At 49.6% G+C, this 23812-nt stretch overlaps 4 non-coding genes across 4 annotated transcripts; all 4 read left to right on the forward strand.

The window, feature by feature from the left end:
• Positions 1 to 4287: 4287 nt before the first annotated feature.
• On the forward strand, positions 4288 to 4374 carry TRNASTOP-UCA (transfer RNA opal suppressor (anticodon UCA)). Its single transcript has one exon. It is a non-coding gene; the product is annotated as a tRNA-Sec (tRNA).
• A 4886-nt stretch (positions 4375 to 9260) lies between these two features.
• TRNASTOP-UCA (transfer RNA opal suppressor (anticodon UCA)) lies at positions 9261 to 9347 on the forward strand. The gene has a single exon. It is a non-coding gene; the product is annotated as a tRNA-Sec (tRNA).
• Positions 9348 to 11746: 2399 nt separating this feature from the next.
• On the forward strand, positions 11747 to 11833 carry TRNASTOP-UCA (transfer RNA opal suppressor (anticodon UCA)). Its single transcript has one exon. It is a non-coding gene; the product is annotated as a tRNA-Sec (tRNA).
• A 3018-nt stretch (positions 11834 to 14851) lies between these two features.
• On the forward strand, positions 14852 to 14938 carry TRNASTOP-UCA (transfer RNA opal suppressor (anticodon UCA)). The gene has a single exon. It is a non-coding gene; the product is annotated as a tRNA-Sec (tRNA).
• The last annotated feature ends 8874 nt before the right edge of the window (positions 14939 to 23812 follow it).

The following is a 23812-nucleotide window of genomic DNA, read 5'->3' on the forward strand; positions in this document are numbered from 1 at the left end:
TATTCCTACTAGCTAGCCTAAGCCATCTCACCAGAGACCACCATTCATCCTCTCCGCCCTCAAAGTCAGCATGGCTAGCCCTCCTAGCTAGCCTAAGTCATCTCACCATAGACCACCATTCATCCCCTCCCCACTCAAGGTCAGCATTGCTAGTCCTGCTAGCTAGCCTAAGCCATCTCACCATAGACCACCATTCATCATCTACACTCTCGAAGTCAGCATTGCTAGCCCTGCTAGCAAGCCTAAGCCACCCCACTACAGACCACCATTCATCATCTCCCCTCTCAAAGTCACAATTGCTAGCCCTGCTAGCTAGCCTAAGCCATCTCACCATAGACCACCATTCATCATCTACACTCTCGAAGTCAGCATTGCTAGCCCTGCTAGCAAGCCTTAGCCACCCCACTACAGACCACCATTCATCACCTCCCCTCTCAAAGTAAGCATTGCTACCCCTATTAACTAGCCTAAGCCACCTCACCAAAGACCACCTTTCATCTCCACCCTCAACATCAGCATTGCTAGTCATACTAGCTAGCCTAAGCCATCTCACCACAGACCACCATTCATCCTCTCCACCCTCAAAGTCAGCGCTGCTAGCCCTGTTGGCTAACCTAAGCCATCTCACCATAGAGCACCATTCATCATCTCCCCTCTCAAAGTCAGAATGGCTAGCCCTGCTAGCTAGCCTAAGCCACCTCACGATAGATCACCATTCATCATCTCCCCTCTCAAAGTCACAATTACTAGCCCTGCTAGCTAGCCTAAGCTGCCTCACCACAGACCACCATTCGTGTTCTCCCCTCCCAAAGTAAGCATTGCTAGCACTGCTAACTAGCCTAAGCCATCTCACCATAGACCACCATTCATCATCTCCACCCTCAAAGTCAGCAATGCTAGCCCTGCTAGCTATCCTAAGCCACCTCACCATAGACCACCATTCATCATCTCCCCTCTCAAAGTCACAATTGCTAGCCCTGCTAGCTAGCCTAAGCCGCCTCACCACAGACCACCATTCGTCATCTCCACTCTCAAAGTAAGCATTGCTAGCCCTGCTAACTAGCCTAAGCCATCTCACCATAGACCACCATTCATCATCTCCCCTCTCAAAGTCAGCAGGCCACCTCCCCATAGACCACCATTCATCATCTCCACGCTCAAAGTCAGCATTGCTAGCCCTGCTAGCTAGCCTAAGCCACCTCACCACAGACCACCATTCATCACCTCCCCTCTCAAAGTCAGCATTGCTGGCCCTGCTAGGTAGCCTAAGTACCACTCCACAGACCACCATTCATCACTTCCCCTCTCAAGGTCAGCATTGCTAGCCCTGCTACCTAGTGTAAGCCACCTAACCACAGACCACCATTCATCACCTCCCCTCTCAAAGTCTGCATGGCTAGCCCTGCTAGCTATCCTAAGCCACCTCACCATAGACCACCATTCATCATCTCCCCTCTCAAAGTCACAATTGCTAGCCCTGCTAGCTAGCCTAAGCCGCCTCACCACAGACCACCATTCGTCATCTCCACTCTCAAAGTAAGCATTGCTAGCCCTGCTAACTAGCCTAAGCCATCTCACCATAGACCACCATTCATCATCTCCACCCTCAAAGTCAGCAATGCTAGCCCTGCTAGCTATCCTAAGCCACCTCACCATAGACCACCATTCATCATCTCCCCTCTCAAAGTCACAATTGCTAGCCCTGCTAGCTAGCCTAAGCCGCCTCACCACAGACCACCATTCATCATCTCCTCTCTCAAAGTAAGCATTGCTAGCCCTGCTAACTAGCCTAAGCCATCTCACCATAGACCACCATTCATCATCTCCACCCTCAAAGTCAGCAGGCCACCTCACCATAGACTACCATTCATCATCTCCACGCTCGAGATCAGCATTGCTAGCCCTGCTAGCTAGCCTAAGACACCTCACCACAGACCACCATTCATCACCTACCCTCTCAAAGTCAGCATTGCTAGCCCTGCTAGCTAGCCTAAGTGCCTCACCACAGACCACCATTCATCACCTCCCCTCTCAAGGTCAGTATTGCTAGCCCTGCTAGCTAGCCTAAGCCCCTCACCACAGAACACCATTCATCACCTGCCCTCTCAAGGTCAGCATTGTTAGTCCTGCTAGCTAGCTTAAGCCACCTCACCATAGACCACCATTCATCCTTTCCACCCTCAAAGTCAGCATTGCTAGCCTTGATGGCGAAACTAAGCCATCTCACCATAGAGCACCATTCATCATCTCCCCTATCAAAGTCAGAATGGCTAGCCCTGCTAGCTAGCCTAAGCCACCTCACGATGGATCACCATTCATCATCTCCCCTCTCAAAGTCACAATTACTAGACCTGCTAGCTAGCCTAAGCTGGCTAACCACAGACCACCATTCGTGTTCTCCCCTCTCAAAGTAAGCATTGCTAGCCCTGCTAACTAGCCTAACCCATCTCACCATAGACCAGCATTCATCATCCCCACCCTCAAAGTCAGCATTGCTAGCCCTGCTAGCTAGCCTAAGCCACCTCACCATAGGCCACCATTCATCATCTCCCCTCTCAAAGTCAGAATTGCTAGTCCTGCTAGCTAGCTTAATCCGCCTCACCACAGACCATCATTCATCATCTCCCCTCTCAAAGTCAGCAGGCCACCTCACCATAGACCACCATTCATCATCTCCACGCTCAAAGTCAGCATTGCTAGCCCTGCTAGCTAGCCTAAGCCACCTCACCACAGACCACCATTCATCACCTCCCCTCTCAAAGTCAGCATTGCTGGCCCTGCTAGGTAGCCTAAGTGCCTCTCCACAGACCACCATTCATCACCTCCCCTCTCAAGGTCAGCATTGCTAGCCCTGCTAGCTAGTGTAAGCCACCTAACCACAGACCACCATTCATCACCTCCCCTCTCAAAGTCTGCATGGCTAGCCCTGCTAGCTAACCTAAGCGCCTCACCACAGAACACCATTCATCACCTGCCCTCTCAAGGTCAGCATTGCTAGTCCTGCTAGCTAGCTTAAGCCACCTCACCATAGACCACCATTCATCATCTCCCCCTCTCAAAGTCAGCATTGCCTCAAAACTGCAATATCGCCTTGCACGGCTTCCAGATGTAGGCCCTCTGCTTTGCTCTCAAGTGGAAGGAACCCCTTTACCCTGAGGGCATTTGACTTCCTGCACCTCCTCAATGCAGCTCTGCACTCTACTGAAGATCCCCAGCAGGTGTTCACCTTTCCACCCCTAGCAACACCCACAGCGGTGGCTCGAGGACACTCAGCTGGGTGTGTGTGGAATCTACCGGGATAATGTATATTCACAGCCTTGCCCCACATTGCCCACTCGTCTCTCATTCTTCCTTCCACCACCTCTAGTGTTTTAGCGGTAATATCACTACCGTTCCCCATGTACTGGGCAGCTGGTAAGATAGTTCAGCAGGTTGAGCGCTCGCTGCTGCAATTTGCAGGAAGCTGGTGTGAATCCCAGGAAGGTCAGCTCCGCCTCTCATCATTCCGAGCTCGATAAAATGAACACGAATTTCGATTGGGCAAAAATCATTTTATAAACTTGATCTCTGTGAAGCGCTTTTGGCTAAAGAGCGACACAAAGAAGAAATTATTATTACCCTGTACTCACCATTTCTAGTAAAAAATGCTGAAAAAAAACAGTGAGGAGAACGTGATGCGTGTGCACTTAAAGAGCAAAAACAGCAGATAGCTGCCACTGAATGGGGAGCCCCAGCCCTGCTCCCCTGATTTCTCCAGTCTGCTCCCCCTCCTCTAATGATCATGCGATTGTCAACCTCCCCCACCCTCGTACAGCCTCTACTGCTCCCCAGATAGGTGTACACGTTATAATTCCTGCAAATGCATTATGTACTATACACTCAAAGTGCCAAGAGGCCACCCTGGTGGTGAACTCTGCGCTCTACTAATACTAAACATAAATCAGTTCATAGATAATTCCACGGATCAGCTCAGGGATTTCAAAGCACTGCCAGCATCGCCACATGTGAAGAATGTATTGCCTGTACTTTGAGCACATCATACAAGGAAGCTGCAGCTCCTTCCAAGTTACCCAGAAGTCCATGCAGTGATTTACATACAAGTAGTGGCGTCGTTTTCCTTGATTTTTTTCTATCAAATCAGGACAGTTAAGGTTATCAATAATGGATGTCCCCAAACCTGAAGCAGAAACTGAGTTTAATTCAGTTCAAACGGCTTCTTTCTCACTCTATTAGTGAGAGATACTGTTTACAGGTGACATATATATGGTGCTGTTCTGCTCCACCACTGCCCGGATGAGCCTCAGTGGTCTGGGGTGCAGGCTTCAAACCTGTAGCTGTTTAGCGACAGAGTGGTTCAATTCCACCTTCTGGGCGGATATGTGTTTCTTTTTCCTGTGATCAGCATTTTTATCTTGGGTCCATGGTAATCATTTAGTGCCTGGATTTATATCACAGAAAAAAGAATTGTACCAATCATAAATACCCATCTCTAGTGATTAACAGCATGCGGTGCCAGCAGTTCTTCTGATGATGCACAGGAAGGCAGCACCTTTTCAGGGGATTAGCAATGTGATTTCACTTTTAACTTTTTTTGACAATGCAAATAACCAGGCCCCCTTTGATATAACCTATGTGGTCACACCCCCTTACTCCTCCTGGGAATACACTGTTTTTGCCTGCACAAACAATGTCTGATGATACTGCATGGGCTCACCATAGACCACCATTCATCATCTCCACCCTCAAAGTCAGCGTTGCTAGCCCTGCTAGCTAGCCTAAGCCACCTCACTATAGACTACCATTCATCATCTCCCCTCTAAAAGTCAGCATTGCAAGCCCTGCTAGCTAGCCTAAGCCACCTCACCACAGACCACCATTCAACTCCACCCTCAACATCAGCATTGCTAGTCCTACTAGCTAGCCTAAGCCATCTCACCACAGACCATCATTCATCATCTCCACCCTCAAAGTCAGCATTGCTAGCCCTGTTAGCTAGCCTAAGCCATCTAACCATAGACCACCATTCATCACCTCCCCTCTCAAAGTAAGCATTGCTAGCCCTGCTAACTAGCCTAGGCCATCTCACCATAGACCACCATTCATCATCTCCACCCTCAAAGTCAGCATTGCTAGCCCTGCTAGCTATCCTAAACCACCTCACCATAGACCACCATTCATCATCTCCCCTCTCAAAGTCACAATTGCTAGCCCTGCTAGCTAGCCTAAGCCGCCTCACCACAGAGCACCATTCATCATCTCCCCTCTCAAAGAAAGCATTGCTAGCCCTGCTAACTAGCCTAAGCCATCTCACCATAGACCACCATTCATCATCTCCAACCTCAATGTCAGCACTGCTAGCCCTGCTAGCTAGCCTAAGCCACCTCACCATAGGCCAACATTCATCATCTCCCCTCTGAAAGTCAGAATTGTTAGCCCTGCTAGCTAGCCTAATCCGCCTCACCACAGCCCATCATTCATCATCTCCTCTCTCAAAGTCAGCATTGCTAGCCCTGCTAACTAGCCTAAGCCAACTCACCATAGACCACCATGCATTATCTCCACGCTCAAATCAGCAGTGCTAGCCCTGCTAGCTAGCCTAAGCCATCTCACCACAGACCACCATTCATCATCTCCCCTCTCAAAGAAAGCATTGCTAGCCCTGCTAACTAGCCTAAGCCATCTCACCATAGACCACCATTCATCATCTCCAACCTCAATGTCAGCATTGCTAGCCCTGCTAGCTAGCCTAAGCCACCTCACCATAGGCCAACATTCATCATCTCCCCTCTGAAAGTCAGAATTGTTAGCCCTGCTAGCTAGCCTAATCCGCCTCACCACAGCAAATCATTCATCATCTCCTCTCTCAAAGTCAGCATTGCTAGCCCTGCTAACTAGCCTAAGCCAACTCACCATAGACCACCATGCATCATCTCCACGCTCAAATCAGCAGTGCTAGCCCTGCTAGCTAGCCTAAGCCATCTCACCATAGACCACCATTCATCATCTCCACGCTCAAAGTCAGCATTGCTAGCCCTGCTAGCTATCCTAAGCCACCTCACCATAGAAAACGATTCACCCTCTCCCCTCTCAAAGTCACAATTGCTAGCCCTGCTAGCTAGCCTAAGCCACCCCACTACAGACCACCATTCATCACCTCCCCTCTCAAAGTAAGCAGTGCTAGACCTGTTAACTAGCCTAAGCCACCTCACAAAAAGACCACCTTTCATCTCCACCCTCAACATCAGCATTGCTAGTCCTACTAGCTAGCCTAAGCCATCTCACCAGAGACCACCATTCATCCTCTCCACCTTCAAAGTCAGCATTGCTAGCCCTGATGGCTAACCTAAGCCATCTCACCATAGACCACCATTCATCATCTCCCCTCTCAAAGTCAGCATTGCTAGCCCTGCTAGCTGGCCTAAGCCATCTCACCATAGACCACCATGCATCATCTACCCTCTCGAAGTCAGCATTGCTAGGCCTGCTAGCAAGCCTAAGCCACCCCTCTACAGACCACCATTCATCACCTCCCCTCTCAAAGTAAGCATTGCTAGCCCTGCTAACTAGCCTAAGCCATCTCACCATAGACCACCATTCATCATCTCCACCCTCAAAGTCAGCATTGCTAGCCCTGCTAACTAGCCTAAGCCATCTCACCATAGACCACCATTCATCATCTCCACCCTCAAAGTCAGCACTGCTAGCCCTGCTAGATACCCTAAGCCACCTCACCACTGACCACTATTCATCATCTCCAGCCTCAAAGCCAGCATTGCTAGCCCTGCTAGCTAGCCTAAGCAACCTCACCTCAGACCACCATTCATCACATCCCCTCTCAAAGTCAGCATTGCTAGCCCTGCTAGATAGCCTAAGCCACCTCACCATAGACCAACATTCATCATCTCCCTTCTCAAAGTCAGCATTGCTAGCCCTTCTAGCTAGCCTAAGCCACCTCACCTCAGACCACCATTCATCACCTCCCCTCTCAAAGTTAGCATTGCTATTCCTGCTAGCTAGCCTAAGCTATCCCACCATAGACCACCATTCTGCATCTCCCGTCTCAAAGCATTGCTAGCCCTGCTAGCAATCCTAAACCACCTCACTACAGACCACCATTCATCACCTCCCCTCTCAAAGTCAGCAATGCTAGCCCTGCTAGATAGCCTAAGCCACATCACCACAGACCACCATTCATCATCTCCAGCCTCAAAGTCAGCATTGCTAGCCCTGCTAGCTAGCATAAACCATCTCACCGTAGACCACCATTCATCATCTCCCCTCTCAAAGTCAGCATTGCTAGCCCTGCTAACTAGCGTAAGCCATCTGACCATAGACCACCATTCATCATCTCTTCTCTCTAAATCAGCATTGCTAGCCCTGCTAGCTGGCCTAAGCCATCTCACTATAGACCACCCTTCATCGTCTCCCCTCCCAAAGCATTGCTACCCCTGCTAGCAAGCCTAAGCAGCCTCGCCATAGACCACCATTCATCATCTCTTCTCTCAAAGTTAGCATTGCTAGCCCTGCTAGCTAGCCTAAGCAGCCTCACCATAGACCACTATTCATCATCTACCCTCTCAAAGTCAGCATTGCTAGGCCTGCTAGCTAGCCTAAGCCACCTCACCATAGACCACCCTTCATCATCTGCACCCTCAAAGTCAGCATTGCCAGCCCTGCTAGCTAGCGTAAGCCATCTGACCACAGACCACCATTCATCATCTCCCCTCTCAAAGTCAGCATTGCTAGTCCTGCTAACTAGCCTAAGCCACCTATCACACAGACCACCATTCATCAGACCCCCTCTCATTGTCAGCATTGCTAGCCCTGCTAGCTAGCCTAAGCACCTCACCACAGAACACCATTCATCACCTCCCCCTCTCTAGGTTAGCATTGCTAGCACTGCTAGCTAGCCTAAGCCACCTCACCATAGACCACCATTCATCATCTCCCCTCTCAAAGTCAGCATGGCTAGCCCTGCTAGCTAGCCTAAGCCACCTCACCACAGACCACCATTCATCATCTAACCTCTCAAAGTCAGCAGTCCCTCAAAACTCCAGCATCGCCTTGCACCGCTTCCAGATGTAAGCCCTTTGCTTTGTTCTCAAGTGGAAGGAACCCCTTTACCCTGATGGCATTTGACTTCCTGCACCTCCTCAATGCAGCTCTGCACTCTACTGAAGATCCCCAGCAGGTGTTCACCCTTCCACCCCCAGCAGCACCCACAGCGGTGGCGCGAGGACACTCAGCCGGGTGTGTGTGGAATCTAACGGGATGATGTATATTCACAGCCTTGCCCCACATTGCCCACTCGTCTCTCATTCTTCCTTCCACCACCTCTAGTGTTTTAGCGGCAATATAACTACCGTTCCCCATGTACTGGGCAGAACGTAAAATAGCTCAGCAGGTTGAGTGCTCGCTGCTGCAATTTGCAGGTAGCTGGTGTGAATCTCAGCAAGATCAGCTCCGCCTCTCATCATTCCGAGGTCGATAAAATGAACACGAGTTTCGATTGGGCAAAAATAATTTTATAAACTTGATCTCTGTAAAGCGCTTTTGGCTAAAGAGCGACACAAAGAAGACATTATTATTACAGTGTGCTCACCATTTCTAGTAAAAAATGCAGGAAAAAAACAGTGAGGAGAACGTGATGCGTGTGCACTTAAAGCGCAAAACGAGCAGATAGCTGCAACTGAATGGGGAGCCCCAGCCCTGCTCCCCTGATTTCTCCAGTCTCCTCCCCCTCCTCTAATGTTCATGCGATGGTCAACATCCCCCACCCCTGTACAGCCTCTACTGCTCCCCAGATAGGTTTACACGTTATAATTCCTGTAAATGCATTATGTACAATACACTCAAAGTGCCAAGAGGCCACCCTGGTGGTGAACTCTGCGCTCTACTAATACTAAAAATAAATCAGTTGATAGATAATTCCACGGAAAAGCTCAGGGATTTCAAAGCGCTGCCAGCATCGCCACATGTGAAGAACGTATTGCCTGTACTTTGACCACATTATACAAGGAAGCTGCAGCTCCTTCCAAGTTACCCAGAAGTCCATGCAGTGATTTACATACAAGTAGTGGCGTCGTTTTCCTTGATTTTTTTTCTCTCAAGGCAGGACAGTTAAGGTTATCAATAATGGATGTCCCCTGGCCTGAAGCAGAAACTCGGTTTAATTCAGTTCAAACTGCTTCTTTCCGACTCTATTAGTGAGAGATACTGTTTGCAGGTGACATATATATGGTGCTGTTCTCTTCGCCACTGCCCGGATGACCCTCAGTGGTCTGGGGTGCAGGCTTCAAACCTGTAGCTGTTTAGCAACAGAGTGGTTCAATTCCACCTTCTGGACAGTTATGTTTCTCTGTTTCCTATGATGTGTATTTTTTATCTTATTGAGTCTATAGTAATCATTTAGTGCCTGGATTTATATCACAGGAAAAAGAATTGTACCAATCAGAAATACCCATCTCTAGTGATTAACAGCATGCGGTGCCAGCAGTTCTTCTTATGATGCACAGGAAGGCAGCACCTTTTCGGGGGATTAGGAATGTGATTTCACTTTTAACCTTTTTGACGATGCAAATAACCAGGCCCCCTTTGATATAACCTATGTGGTCACACCCCTTACTCCTCCTGGGAATACATTGTTTTTGCCTGCACAATGTCTGCTGATACTGCATGGGCTCACCATAGACCACCATTCATCATCTCCACCCTCAAAGTCAGCATTGCTAGCCCTGCTAACTAACCTAAGCCATCTCACCATAGACCACCATTCATCATCTCCAACCTCAAAGTCAGCATTGCTAGCTCTGCCAGCTAGCCTAAGCCACCTCACCATAGGCCACCATTCATCATCTCCCCTCTGAAAGTCAGAATTGCTAGCCCTGCTAGCTAGCCTAATCCGCCTCACCACAGACCATCATTCATCATCTCCTCTCTCAAAGTCAGCATTGCTAGCCCTGCTAGCTAGCCTAAGCCACCTCACCATAGACCACCATGCATCATCTCCACGCTCAAATCAGCAGTGCTAGCCCTGCTAGCTAGCCTAAGCCATCTCACCATAGACACCATTCATCATCTCCCCTCTCAAAGTCAACAGCCCACCTCACCATAGACCACCATTCATCATCTCAATGCTCAAAGTCAGCATTGCTAGCCCTGCTAGCTAGCCTAAGCCACCTCACCACAGACCACCATTCATCACCTCCCCTCTCAAAATCAGCATTGCCAGCCCTGCTAGCTAGCCTAAGTGCCTCACCACAGACCACCATTCATCACCTCCCCTCTCAAGGTCAACATTGCTAGCCCTGCTAGCTAGCGTAAGCCACCTCACCACAGACCACCATTCATCACCTCCCCTCTCAAAGTCAGCATTGCTAGCCCTGCAAGCTAGCCTAAGCGCCTCGCCTCACCACAGAACAACATTCATCACCTCCCCTCTCAAGGTCAGCATTGCTAGTCCTGCTAGCTAGCCTAAGCCACCTCACCATAGACGGCCATTCATCATCTCCCGCTCTCAAAGTCAGCATTGCCTCAAAACTCCAGTATCGCCTTGCACGGCTTCCAGATGTAGGCCCTTTGCTTTGCTCTCAAGTGGAAGGAACCCCTTTACCCTGAGGGCATTTGACTTCCTGCACCTCCTCAATGCAGTTCTGCACTCTACTGAAGATCTCCAGCAGGTGTTCACCCTTCCACCCCCAGCAGCACCCACAGCGGTGGCTCGAGGACACTCAGCTGGGTGTGTGTGGAATCTAACGGGATAATGTATATTCACAGCCTTGCCTCACATTGCCCACTTGCCTCTCATTCTTCCTTCCACCACCTCTAGTGTTTTAGCGGTAATATCACTACCGTTCCCCATGTACTGGGCAGCTGGTGAGATAGCTCAGCAGGTTGAGCGCTCGCTGCTGCAATTTGCAGGAAGCTGCTGTGAATCCCTGGAAGGTCAGCTCCGCCTCTCATCATTCCGAGGTCGATAAAATGAACACAAATTTCGATTGGGCAAAAATCGTTTTATAAACTTGATCTCTGTGAAGCGCTTTTGGCTAAAGAGCGATACAAAGAAGAAATTATTATTACCCTGTGCTCAACATTTCTAGATAAAAATGCTGAAAAAAACAGTGAGGAGAATGTGATGCGTGTGCGCTTAAAGAGCAAAAACAGCAGATAGCTGCCACTGAATGGGGAGCCCCAGCCCTGCTCCCCTGATTTCTCCAGTCTGCTCCCCCTCCTCTAATGATCATGCGATTGTCAACCTCCCCCGCCCCTGTGCAGCCACTACTGCTCCCCAGATAGGTGTACACGTTATAATTCCTGTAAATGCATTATGTACAATACACACAAAGTGCCAAGAGGCCACCCTGGTGGTGAACTCTGTGCTCTACTAATACTAAACATAAATCAGTTCATAGATAATTCCACGGATCAGCATCAGGGATTTCAAGGCGCTGCCAGCATCGACACATGTGAAGAACATATTGCCTGTACTTTGACCACATTATACAAGGAAGCAGCAGCTCCTTCCAAGTTACCCAGAAGTCCATGCAGTGATTTACATACAAGTAGTGGCGTCGTTTTCCTTGATTTGTTTCTATCAAAGCAGGACAGTTAAGGTTATCAATAATGGTGTCCTAAACCTGAAGCAGAAACTCAGTTTAATTCAGTTCAAAAGGCTTCTTTCCCACTCTATTAGTTAGTGATACTGTTTACAGGTGACATATATATGGTGTTGTTCTGCTCCACCACTGCCCGGATGAGCCTCAGTGGTCTGGGGTGCAGGCTTCAAACCTGTAGCTGTTTAGCGACAGAGTGGTTCAATTCCACCTTCTGGGCGGATATGTGTTTCTTTTTCCTGTGATCAGCATTTTTATCTTGGGTCCATGGTAATCATTTAGTGCCTGGATTTATATCACAGAAAAAAGAATTGTACCAATCATAAATACCCATCTCTAGTGATTAACAGCATGCGGTGCCAGCAGTTCTTCTGATGATGCACAGGAAGGCAGCACCTTTTCAGGGGATTAGCAATGTGATTTCACTTTTAACCTTTTTTGACGATGCAAATAACCAGGCCCACTTTGATATAACCTATGTGGTCACACCCCCTTACTCCTCCTGGGAATACACTGTTTTTGCCTGCACAAACAATGTCTGATGATACTGCATGGGCTCACCATAGACCACCATTCATCATCTCCACCCTCAAAGTCAGCGTTGCTAGCCCTGCTAGCTAGCCTAAGCCACCTCACTATAGACTACCATTCATCATCTCCCCTCTAAAAGTCAGCATTGCTAGCCCTGCTAGCTAGCCTAAGCCACCTCACCACAGACCACCATTCAACTCCACCCTCAACATCAGCATTGCTAGTCCTACTAGCTAGCCTAAGCCATCTCACCACAGACCACCATTCATCCTCTCTGCCCTCAAAGTCAGCATTGCTAGCCCTCCTAGCTAGTCTAAGTCATCTCACCATAGACCATCATTCATCATCTCCCCTCTCAAAGTCAGCATTGCTAGCCCTGCTAGCTAGCCTAAGCCATCTCACCATAGACCACCATTCATCATCTACACTCTCGAAGTCAGCATTGCTAGCCCTGCTAGCTAGCCTAAGCCACCCCACTACAGACCACCATTCATCACCTCCCCTCTCAAAGTAAGCATTGCTAGACCTGTTAACTAGCCTAAGCCACCTCACCACAGAACACCATTCAACTCCACCCTCAACATCAGCATTGCTAGTCCTACTAGCTATCCTAAGCCATCTCACCACAGACCACCATTCATCCTCTCTGCCCTCAAAGTCAGCATTGCTAGCCCTCCTAGCTAGCCTAAGTCATCTCACCATAGACCATCATTCATCATCTCCCCTCTCAAAGTCAGCATTGCTAGCCCTGCTAGCTAGCCTAAGCCATCTCACCATAGACCACCATTCATCATCTACACTCTCGAAGTCAGCATTGCTAGCCCTGCTAACTAGCCTAAGCCACCCCACTACAGACCACCATTCATCACCTCCCCTCTCAAAGTAAGCATTGCTAGACCTGTTAACTAGCCTAAGCCACCTCACAAAAGACCACCTTTCATCTCCTCCCTCAACGTCAGCATTGCTAGTCCTACTAGCTAGCCTAAGCCATCTCACCAGAGACCACCATTCATCCTCTCCACCTTCAACGTCAGCATTGCTAGCCCTGATGGCTAACCTAAGCCATCTCACCACAGACCACCATTTATCATCTCCCCTCTCAAAGTCAGCATTGCTAGCCCTGCTAGCTAGCCTAAGCCACCTCACCACAGACCACCATTCATCACCTCCCCTCTCAAAATCAGCATTGCCAGCCCTGCTAGCTAGCCTAAGTGCCTCACCACAGACCACCATTCATCACCTCCCCTCTCAAGGTCAACATTGCTAGCCCTGCTAGCTAGCGTAAGCCACCTCACCACAGACCACCATTCATCACCTCCCCTCTCAAAGTCAGCATTGCTAGCCCTGCAAGCTAGCCTAAGCGCCTCGCCTCACCACAGAACAACATTCATCACCTCCCCTCTCAAGGTCAGCATTGCTAGTCCTGCTAGCTAGCCTAAGCCACCTCACCATAGACGGCCATTCATCATCTCCCGCTCTCAAAGTCAGCATTGCCTCAAAACTCCAGTATCGCCTTGCACGGCTTCCAGATGTAGGCCCTTTGCTTTGCTCTCAAGTGGAAGGAACCCCTTTACCCTGAGGGCATTTGACTTCCTGCACCTCCTCAATGCAGTTCTGCACTCTACTGAAGATCTCCAGCAGGTGTTCACCCTTCCACCCCCAGCAGCACCCACAGCGGTGGCTCGAGGACACTCAGCTGGGTGTGTGTGGAATCTAACGGGATAATGTATATTCACAGCCTTGCCTCACATTGCCCACTTGCCTCTCATTCTTCCTTCCACCACCTCTAGTGTTTTAGCGGTAATATCACTACCGTTCCCCATGTACTGGGCAGCTGGTGAGATAGCTCAGCAGGTTGAGCGCTCGCTGCTGCAATTTGCAGGAAGCTGCTGTGAATCCCTGGAAGGTCAGCTCCGCCTCTCATCATTCCGAGGTCGATAAAATGAACACAAATTTCGATTGGGCAAAAATCGTTTTATAAACTTGATCTCTGTGAAGCGCTTTTGGCTAAAGAGCGATACAAAGAAGAAATTATTATTACCCTGTGCTCAACATTTCTAGTTAAAAATGCTGAAAAAAACAGTGAGGAGAACGTGATGCGTGTGCGCTTAAAGAGCAAAAACAGCAGATAGCTGCCACTGAATGGGGAGCCCCAGCCCTGCTCCCCTGATTTCTCCAGTCTGCTCCCCCTCCTCTAATGATCATGCGATTGTCAACCTCCCCCGCCCCTGTGCAGCCACTACTGCTCCCCAGATAGGTGTACACGTTATAATTCCTGTAAATGCATTATGTACAATACACTCTAAGTGCCAAGAGGCCACCCTGGTGGTGAACTCTGTGCTCTACTAATACTAAACATAAATCAGTTCATAGATAATTCCACGGATCAGCATCAGGGATTTCAAGGCGCTGCCAGCATCGCCACATGTGAAGAACATATTGCCTGTACTTTGACCACATTATACAAGGAAGCAGCAGCTCCTTCCAAGTTACCCAGAAGTCCATGCAGTGATTTACATACAAGTAGTGGCGTCGTTTTCCTTGATTTGTTTCTATCAAAGCAGGACAGTTAAGGTTATCAATAATGGTGTCCTAAACCTGAAGCAGAAACCCAGTTTAATTCAGTTCAAAAGGCTTCTTTCCCACTCTATTAGTTAGAGATACTGTTTACAGGTGACATATATATGGTGTTGTTCTGCTCCACCACTGCCCGGATGAGCCTCAGTGGCCTGGGGTGCAGGCTTCAAACCTGTAGCTGTTTAGCGACAGAGTGGTTCAATTCCACCTTCTGGGCGGATATGTGTTTCTTTTTCCTGTGATCAGCATTTTTATCTTGGGTCCATGGTAATCATTTAGTGCCTGGATTTATATCACAGAAAAAAGAATTGTACCAATCATAAATACCCATCTCTAGTGATTAACAGCATGCGGTGCCAGCAGTTCTTCTGATGATGCACAGGAAGGCAGCACCTTTTCAGGGGATTAGCAATGTGATTTCACTTTTGACCTTTTTTGACGATGCAAATAACCAGGCCCACTTTGATATAACCTATGTGGTCACACCCCCTTACTCCTCCTGGGAATACACTGTTTTTGCCTGCACAAACAATGTCTGATGATACTGCATGGGCTCACCATAGACCACCATTCATCATCTCCACCCTCAAAGTCAGCGTTGCTAGCCCTGCTAGCTAGCCTAAGCCACCTCACTATAGACTACCATTCATCATCTCCCCTCTAAAAGTCAGCATTGCTAGCCCTGCTAGCTAGCCTAAGCCACCTCACCACAGACCACCATTCAACTCCACCCTCAACATCAGCATTGCTAGTCCTACTAGCTAGCCTAAGCCATCTCACCACAGACCACCATTCATCCTCTCTGCCCTCAAAGTCAGCATTGCTAGCCCTCCTAGCTAGTCTAAGTCATCTCACCATAGACCATCATTCATCATCTCCCCTCTCAAAGTCAGCATTGCTAGCCCTGCTAGCTAGCCTAAGCCATCTCACCATAGACCACCATTCATCATCTACACTCTCGAAGTCAGCATTGCTAGCCCTGCTAGCTAGCCTAAGCCACCCCACTACAGACCACCATTCATCACCTCCCCTCTCAAAGTAAGCATTGCTAGACCTGTTAACTAGCCTAAGCCACCTCACCACAGAACACCATTCAACTCCACCCTCAACATCAGCATTGCTAGTCCTACTAGCTAGCCTAAGCCATCTCACCACAGACCACCATTCATCCTCTCTGCCCTCAAAGTCAGCATTGCTAGCCCTCCTAGCTAGCCTAAGTCATCTCACCATAGACCATCATTCATCATCTCCCCTCTCAAAGTCAGCATTGCTAGCCCTGCTAGCTAGCCTAAGCCATCTCACCATAGACCACCATTCATCATCTACACTCTCGAAGTCAGCATTGCTAGCCCTGCTAACTAGCCTAAGCCACCCCACTACAGACCACCATTCATCACCTCCCCTCTCAAAGTAAGCATTGCTAGACCTGTTAACTAGCCTAAGCCACCTCACAAAAGACCACCTTTCATCTCCTCCCTCAACGTCAGCATTGCTAGTCCTACTAGCTAGCCTAAGCCATCTCACCAGAGACCACCATTCATCCTCTCCACCTTCAACGTCAGCATTGCTAGCCCTGATGGCTAACCTAAGCCATCTCACCACAGACCACCATTTATCATCTCCCCTCTCAAAGTCAGCATTGCTAGCCCTGCTAGCTAGCCTAAGCCATCTCACCATAGACCACCATTCATCATCTACCCTCTCGAAGTCAGCATTGCTAGGCCTGCTAGCAAGCCTAAGCCACCCCACTACAGACCACCATTCATGACCTCCCCTCTCAAAGTAAGCATTGCTAGCCCTGCTAACTAGCCTAAGCCATCTCACCATAGACCACCATTCATCATCTCCACCCTCAAAGTCAGCATTGCTAGCCCTGCTAGCTAGCCTAAGCCACCTCACCATAGACCACCATTCATCATCTCCCCTCTCAAAGTCACGATAGCTAGCATTGCTAGCTAGCCTAAGCCGCCTCACCACAGACCACCATTCGTCATCTCCCCTCTCAAAATAAGCATTGCTAGCCCTGCTAACTAGCCTAAGCCATCTCACCATAGACCACCATTCATCATCTCCACCCTCAAGGTCAGCATTGCTAGCCCTGCTACCTAGCCTAAGCCACCTCACCATAGGCCATCATTCATCATCTCCCCTCTGAAAGTCAGAATTGCTAGCCCTGCTAGCTAGACTAATCCGCCTCACCACAGAACATCATTCATCATCTCCTCTCTCAAAGTCAGCATTGCTAGCCCTGCTAGCTAGCCTAAGCCACCTCACCATAGACCACCATGCATCGTCTCCACGCCCAAATCAGCAGTGCTAGCCCTGCTAGCTAGCCTAAGCCATCTCACCATAGACCACCTTTCATCATCTTCCCTCTCAAAGTCAGCATTGCTAGCCCTGCTAGCTAGCCTAAGCCACCTCACCATAGACCACCATTCATCATCTCCCCTCTCAAAGTCACAATTGCTAGCATTGCTAGCTAGCCTAAGCCGCCTCACCACAGACCACCACTCGTCATCCCCCCTCTCAAAATAAGCATTGCTAGCCCTGCTAACTACCCTAAGCCATCTCACCATAGACAACCATTCATCACCTCCACCCTCAGGGTCAGCATTGCTAGCCCTGCTACCTAGCCTAAGCCACCTCACCATAGGCCACCATTCATCATCTCCCCTCTGAAAGTCAGAATTGCTAGCCCAGCTAGCTAGACTAATCCGCCTCACCACAGACCATCATTCATCACCTCCTCTCTCAAAGTCAGCATTGCTAGCCTTGCTAGCTAGCCTAAGCCACCTCACCATAGACCACCATGCATCGTCTCCACGCTCAAATCAGCAGTGCTAGCCCTGCTAGCTAGCCTAAGCCATCTCACCATAGACCACCATTCATCATCTCCCCTCCCAAAGTCAGCAGGCCACCTCACCATAGACCACCATTCATCATCTCCACGCTCAAAGTCAGCATTGCTAGCCCTGCTAGCTAGCCTAAGCCACCTCACCATAGACCACCATTCATCATCTCCCCTCTCAAAGTCACAATTGCTAGCATTGCTAGCTAGCCTAAGCCGCCTCACCACAGACCACCATTCGTCATCTCCCCTCTCAAAATAAGCATTGCTAGCCCTGCTAACTAGCCTAAGCCATCTCACCATAGACCACCATTCATCATCTCCATCCTCAAAGTCAGCATTGCTAGCCCTGCTAGCTAGCCTAAACCACCTCACCATAGGCCACCATTCATCATCTCCCCTCTGAAAGTCAGAATTGCTAGCCCTGCTAGCTAGCCTAATCCGCCTCACCACAGACCGTCATTCATCATCTCCCCTCTCAAGGTCAGCATTGCTAGTCCTGCTAGCTAGCCTAAGCCACCTCACCATAGACCACCATTCATCATCTCCCCCTCTCAAAGTCAGCATTGCTAGCAATGCTAACTAGATTAAGCCATCTGACCATTGACCACCATTCATCATCTCCCCTCTCAAAGTCAGCATTTCTAGCCCTGCTAACTAGCATAAGCCATCTGGCTATAGACCACCATTCGTCATCTCCCCTCTCAAAGTCAGCATTGCTAGCCATGCTAGCTAGCCTAAGCCACCTCACCACAGACCACCATTCAACTCCACCCTCAACATCAGAATTGCTAGTCCTACTAGCTAGCCTAAGCCATGTCACCACAGACCACCATTCATCCTCTCTGCCCTCAAAGTCAGCGTTGCTAGCCCTCCTAGCGAGCCTAAGTCATCTCATCATAGACCACCATTCATCATCTCCCCTCTCAAACTCAGCATTGCTAGCCCTGCTAGCTAGCCTAAGCCACCTCACCATAGACCACCATTCATCATCTACACTCTCGAAGTCAGCTTTGCTAGCCCTGCTAGCTAGCCTAAGCCACCCCACTACAGACCTCCATTCATCTCCTCCCCTCTCAAAGTAAGCATTGCAGGCCCTGTTAACTAGCCTAAGCTACCTCACAAAAGACCACCTTTCATCTCCACCCTCAACGTCAGCATTGCTAGTCCTACTAGCTAGCCTAAGCCATCTCACCACAGACCACCATTCATCCTCTTCACCCTCAAAGTCAGCATTGCTAGCCCTGAAGGCTAACCTAAGCCATCTCACCATAGACCACCATTCATCATCTCCCCTCTCAAAGTCAGCATTGCTAGCCCTGCTAGCTGGCCTAAGCCATCTCACCATAGACCACCATTCATCATCTCCCCTCTCAAAGTCAGCATTTCTAGCCCTGCTAACTAGCCTAAGCCACCTCACAAAAGACCACCTTTCATCTCCACCCTCAACGTCAGCATTGCTAGTCCTACTAGCTAGCCTAAGCCACCTCACCACAGACCACCATTCAACTCCACCCTCAACATCAGCATTGCTAGTCCTACTAGCTAGCCTAAGCCATCTCACCACAGACCACCATTCATCCTCTCTGCCCTCAAAGTCAGCGTTGCTAGCCCTCCTAGCTAGCCTAAGTCATCTCACCATAGACCACCATTCATCATCTCCCCTTCAAAGTCAGCATTGCTAGCCCTGCTAGCTAGCCTAAGCCACCCCACTACAGACCACCATTCATCACCTCCCCTCTCAAAGTAAGCATTGCTAGCCCTGTTAACTAGCCTAAGCCACCTCACAAAAGACCATCTTTCATCTCCACTCTCAACGTCAGCATTGCTAGTCCTACTAGCTAGCCTAAGCCATCCCACCACAGACCACCATTCATCCTCTCCACCCTTAAAGTCAGCATTGCTATCCCTGATGGCTAACCTAAGCCATCTCACCATAGACCACCATTCATCATCTCCCTCTCAAAGTCAGCATTGCTAGTCCTGCTAGCTGGCCTAAACCATCTCACCATAGACCACCATTCATCATCTACCCTCTCGAAGTGAGCATTGCTAGGCCTGCTAGCAAGCCTAAGCCACCCCACTACAGACCACCATTCATCACCTCCCCTCTCAAAGTAAGCATTGCTAGTCCTGCTAGCTAGCCTAAGCACCTCACCATAGACCACCATTCATCCTCTCCACCCTCAAAGTCAGCATTGCTAGCCTTGATGGCTAAACTAAGCCATCTCACCATAGACCAGCATTCATCATCTCCCCTCTCAAAGTCAGAATGGCTAGCCCTGCTAGCTAGCCTAAGCCACCTCATGATAGATCACCATTCATCATCTCCCCTCTCAAAGTCACAATTACTAGCCCTGCTAGCTAGCCTAAGCTGCCTCACCACAGACCACCATTCGTGTTCTCCCCTCTCAAAGTAAGCATTGCTAGCCCTGCTAACTAGCCTAAGCCATCTCACCATAGACCAGCATTCATCATCCCCACCCTCAATGTCAGCATTGCAAGCCCTGCTAGCTAGCCTAAGCCACCTCATTATAGGCCACCATTCATCATCTCCCCTCTCAAAGTCAGAATTGCTTGCCCTGCTAGCTAGCCTAATCCGCCTCACCACAGACCATCATTCATCATCTCCTCTCTCAAAGTCAGCATTGCTAGCCCTGCTAGCTAGCCTAAGCCATCTCACCATAGACCACCATTCATCATCTCCCCTCTCAAAGTCAGCAGGCCACCTCACCATAGACCACCATTCATCATCTCCACGCTCAAAGTCAGCATTGCTAGGCCTGCTAGCTAGCCTAAGCCACCTCACCACAGACCACCATTCATCACCTCCCCTCTCAAAGTCAGCATTGCTGGCCCTGCTAGGTAGCCTAAGTGCCTCTCCACAGACCACCATTCATCACCTCCCCTCTCAAGGTCAGCATTGCTAGCTCTGCTAGCTAGTGTAAGCCACCTAACCACAGACCACCTTTCATCACCCCCCTTTCAAAGTCTGCATTGCTAGCCCTGCTAGCTAGCCTAAGCGCCTCACCACAGAACACCATTCATCATCTCCACCCTCAAAGTCAGCATTGCTAGCCCTGCTAGCTAGCCTAAGCCATCTCACCATAGACCACCATTCATCATCTACCCTCTCGAAGTCAGCATTGCTAGCCCTGCTAGCAAGCCTAAGCCACCCCACTACAGACCACCATTCATCACCTCCCCTCTCAAAGTAAGCATTGCTAGCCCTGCTAGCAAGCCTTAGCCACCCCACTACAGACCACCATTCATCATCTCCCCTCTCAAAGTCAGCAGGCCACCTCACCATAGACCACCATTCATCATCTCCACGCTCAAAGTCAGCATTGCTAGCCCTGCTAGCTAGCCTAAGCCACCTCACCACAGACCACCATTCATCACCTCCCCTCTCAAAGTCAGCATTGCTGGCCCTGCTAGGTAGCCTAGGTGCCTCTCCACAGACCACCATTCATCACCTCCCCTCTCAAGGTCAGCATTGCTAGCCCTGCTAGCTAGTGTAAGCCACCTAACCACAGACCACCATTCATCATCTACCCTCTCGAAGTCAGCATTGCTAGCCCTGCTAGCAAGCCTAAGCCACCCCACTACAGACCACCATTCAACACCTCCCCTCTCAAAGTAAGCATTGCTAGCCCAGCTAACTAGCCTAGGCCATCTCACCATAGACCACCATTCATCATCTCCACCCCCAAAGTCAGCATTGCTAGCCCTGCTAGCTATCCTAAGCCACCTCACCATAGACCACCATTCATCATCTCCCCTCTCAAAGTCACAATTGCTAGCCCTGCTAGCTAGCCTAAGCCGCCTCACCACAGACCACCATTCTTCATCTCCCCTCTCAAAGAAATCATTGCTAGCCCTGCTAACTAGCCTAAGCCATCTCACCATAGACCACCATTCATCATCTCCAACCTCAAAGTCAGCATTGCTAGCCCTGCTAGCTAGCCTAAGCCACCTCACCATAGGCCACCATTCATCATCTCCCCTCTCAAAGTCAGAATTGCTAGCCCTGCTAGCTAGCCTAATCCGCCTCACCACAGACCGTCATTCATCATCTCCCCTCTCAAGGTCAGCATTGCTAGTCCTGCTAGCTAGCCTAAGCCACCTCACCATAGACCACCATTCATCATCTCCCCCTCTCAAAGTCAGCATTGCTAGCAATGCTAACTAGATTAAGCCATCTGACCATTGACCACCATTCATCATCTCCCCTCTCAAAGTCAGCATTTCTAGCCCTGCTAACTAGCATAAGCCATCTGGCTATAGACCACCATTCGTCATCTCCCCTCTCAAAGTCAGCATTGCTAGCCATGCTAGCTAGCCTAATTCACCTCACCACAGACCACCATTCAACTCCACCCTCAACATCAGAATTGCTAGTCCTACTAGCTAGCCTAAGCCATGTCACCACAGACCACCATTCATCCTCTCTGCCCTCAAAGTCAGCGTTGCTAGCCCTCCTAGCTAGCCTAAGTCATCTCATCATAGACCACCATTCATCATCTCCCCTCTCAAACTCAGCATTGCTAGCCCTGCTAGCTAGCCTAAGCCACCTCACCATAGACCACCATTCATCATCTACACTCTCGAAGTCAGCTTTGCTAGCCCTGCTAGCTAGCCTAAGCCACCCCACTACAGACCACCATTCATCTCCTCCCCTCTCAAAGTAAGCATTGCAGGCCCTGTTAACTAGCCTAAGCTACCTCACAAAAGACCACCTTTCATCTCCACCCTCAACGTCAGCATTGCTAGTCCTACTAGCTAGCCTAAGCCATCTCACCACAGACCACCATTCATCCTCTTCACCCTGAAAGTCAGCATTGCTAGCCCTGAAGGCTAACCTAAGCCATCTCACCATAGACCACCATTCATCATCTCCCCTCTCAAAGTCAGCATTGCTAGCCCTGCTAGCTGGCCTAAGCCATCTCACCATAGACCACCATTCATCATCTCCCCTCTCAAAGTCAGCATTTCTAGCCCTGCTAACTAGCCTAAGCCACCTCACAAAAGACCACCTTTCATCTCCACCCTCAACGTCAGCATTGCTAGTCCTACTAGCTAGCCTAAGCCACCTCACCACAGACCACCATTCAACTCCACCCTCAACATCAGCATTGCTAGTCCTACTAGCTAGCCTAAGCCATCTCACCACAGACCACCATTCATCCTCTCTGCCCTCAAAGTCAGCGTTGCTAGCCCTCCTAGCTAGCCTAAGTCATCTCACCATAGACCACCATTCATCATCTCCCCTTCAAAGTTAGCATTGCTAGCCCTGCTAGCTAGCCTAAGCCATCTCACCATAGACCACCATTCATCATCTACACTCTCGAAGTCAGCATTGCTAGCCCTGCTAGCTAGCCTAAGCCACCCCACTACAGACCACCATTCATCACCTCCCCTCTCAAAGTAAGCATTGCTAGCCCTGTTAACTAGCCTAAGCCACCTCACAAAAGACCACCTTTCATCTCCACTCTCAACGTCAGCATTGCTAGTCCTACTAGCTAGCCTAAGCCATCCCACCACAGACCACCATTCATCCTCTCCACCCTCAAAGTCAGCATTGCTATCCCTGATGGCTAACCTAAGCCATCTCACCATAGACCACCATTCATCATCTCCCTCTCAAAGTCAGCATTGCTAGTCCTGCTAGCTGGCCTAAACCATCTCACCATAGACCACCATTCATCATCTACCCTCTCGAAGTCAGCATTGCTAGGCCTGCTAGCAAGCCTAAGCCACCCCACTACAGACCACCATTCATCACCTCCCCTCTCAAAGTAAGCATTGCTAGTCCTGCTAGCTAGCCTAAGCACCTCACCATAGACCACCATTCATCCTCTCCACCCTCAAAGTCAGCATTGCTAGCCTTGATGGCTAAACTAAGCCATCTCACCATAGACCAGCATTCATCATCTCCCCTCTCAAAGTCAGAATGGCTAGCCCTGCTAGCTAGCCTAAGCCACCTCATGATAGATCACCATTCATCATCTCCCCTCTCAAAGTCACAATTACTAGCCCTGCTAGCTAGCCTAAGCTGCCTCACCACAGACCACCATTCGTGTTCTCCCCTCTCAAAGTAAGCATTGCTAGCCCTGCTAACTAGCCTAAGCCATCTCACCATAGACCAGCATTCATCATCCCCACCCTCAATGTCAGCATTGCAAGCCCTGCTAGCTAGCCTAAGCCACCTCATTATAGGCCACCATTCATCATCTCCCCTCTC

The sequence above is a fragment of the Ambystoma mexicanum genome, chromosome 13, assembly GCF_040938575.1.
Source record: "Ambystoma mexicanum isolate Mex_15411 chromosome 13, UKY_AmexF1_1, whole genome shotgun sequence".
NCBI classification, from domain to species: domain Eukaryota; kingdom Metazoa; phylum Chordata; class Amphibia; order Caudata; family Ambystomatidae; genus Ambystoma; species Ambystoma mexicanum.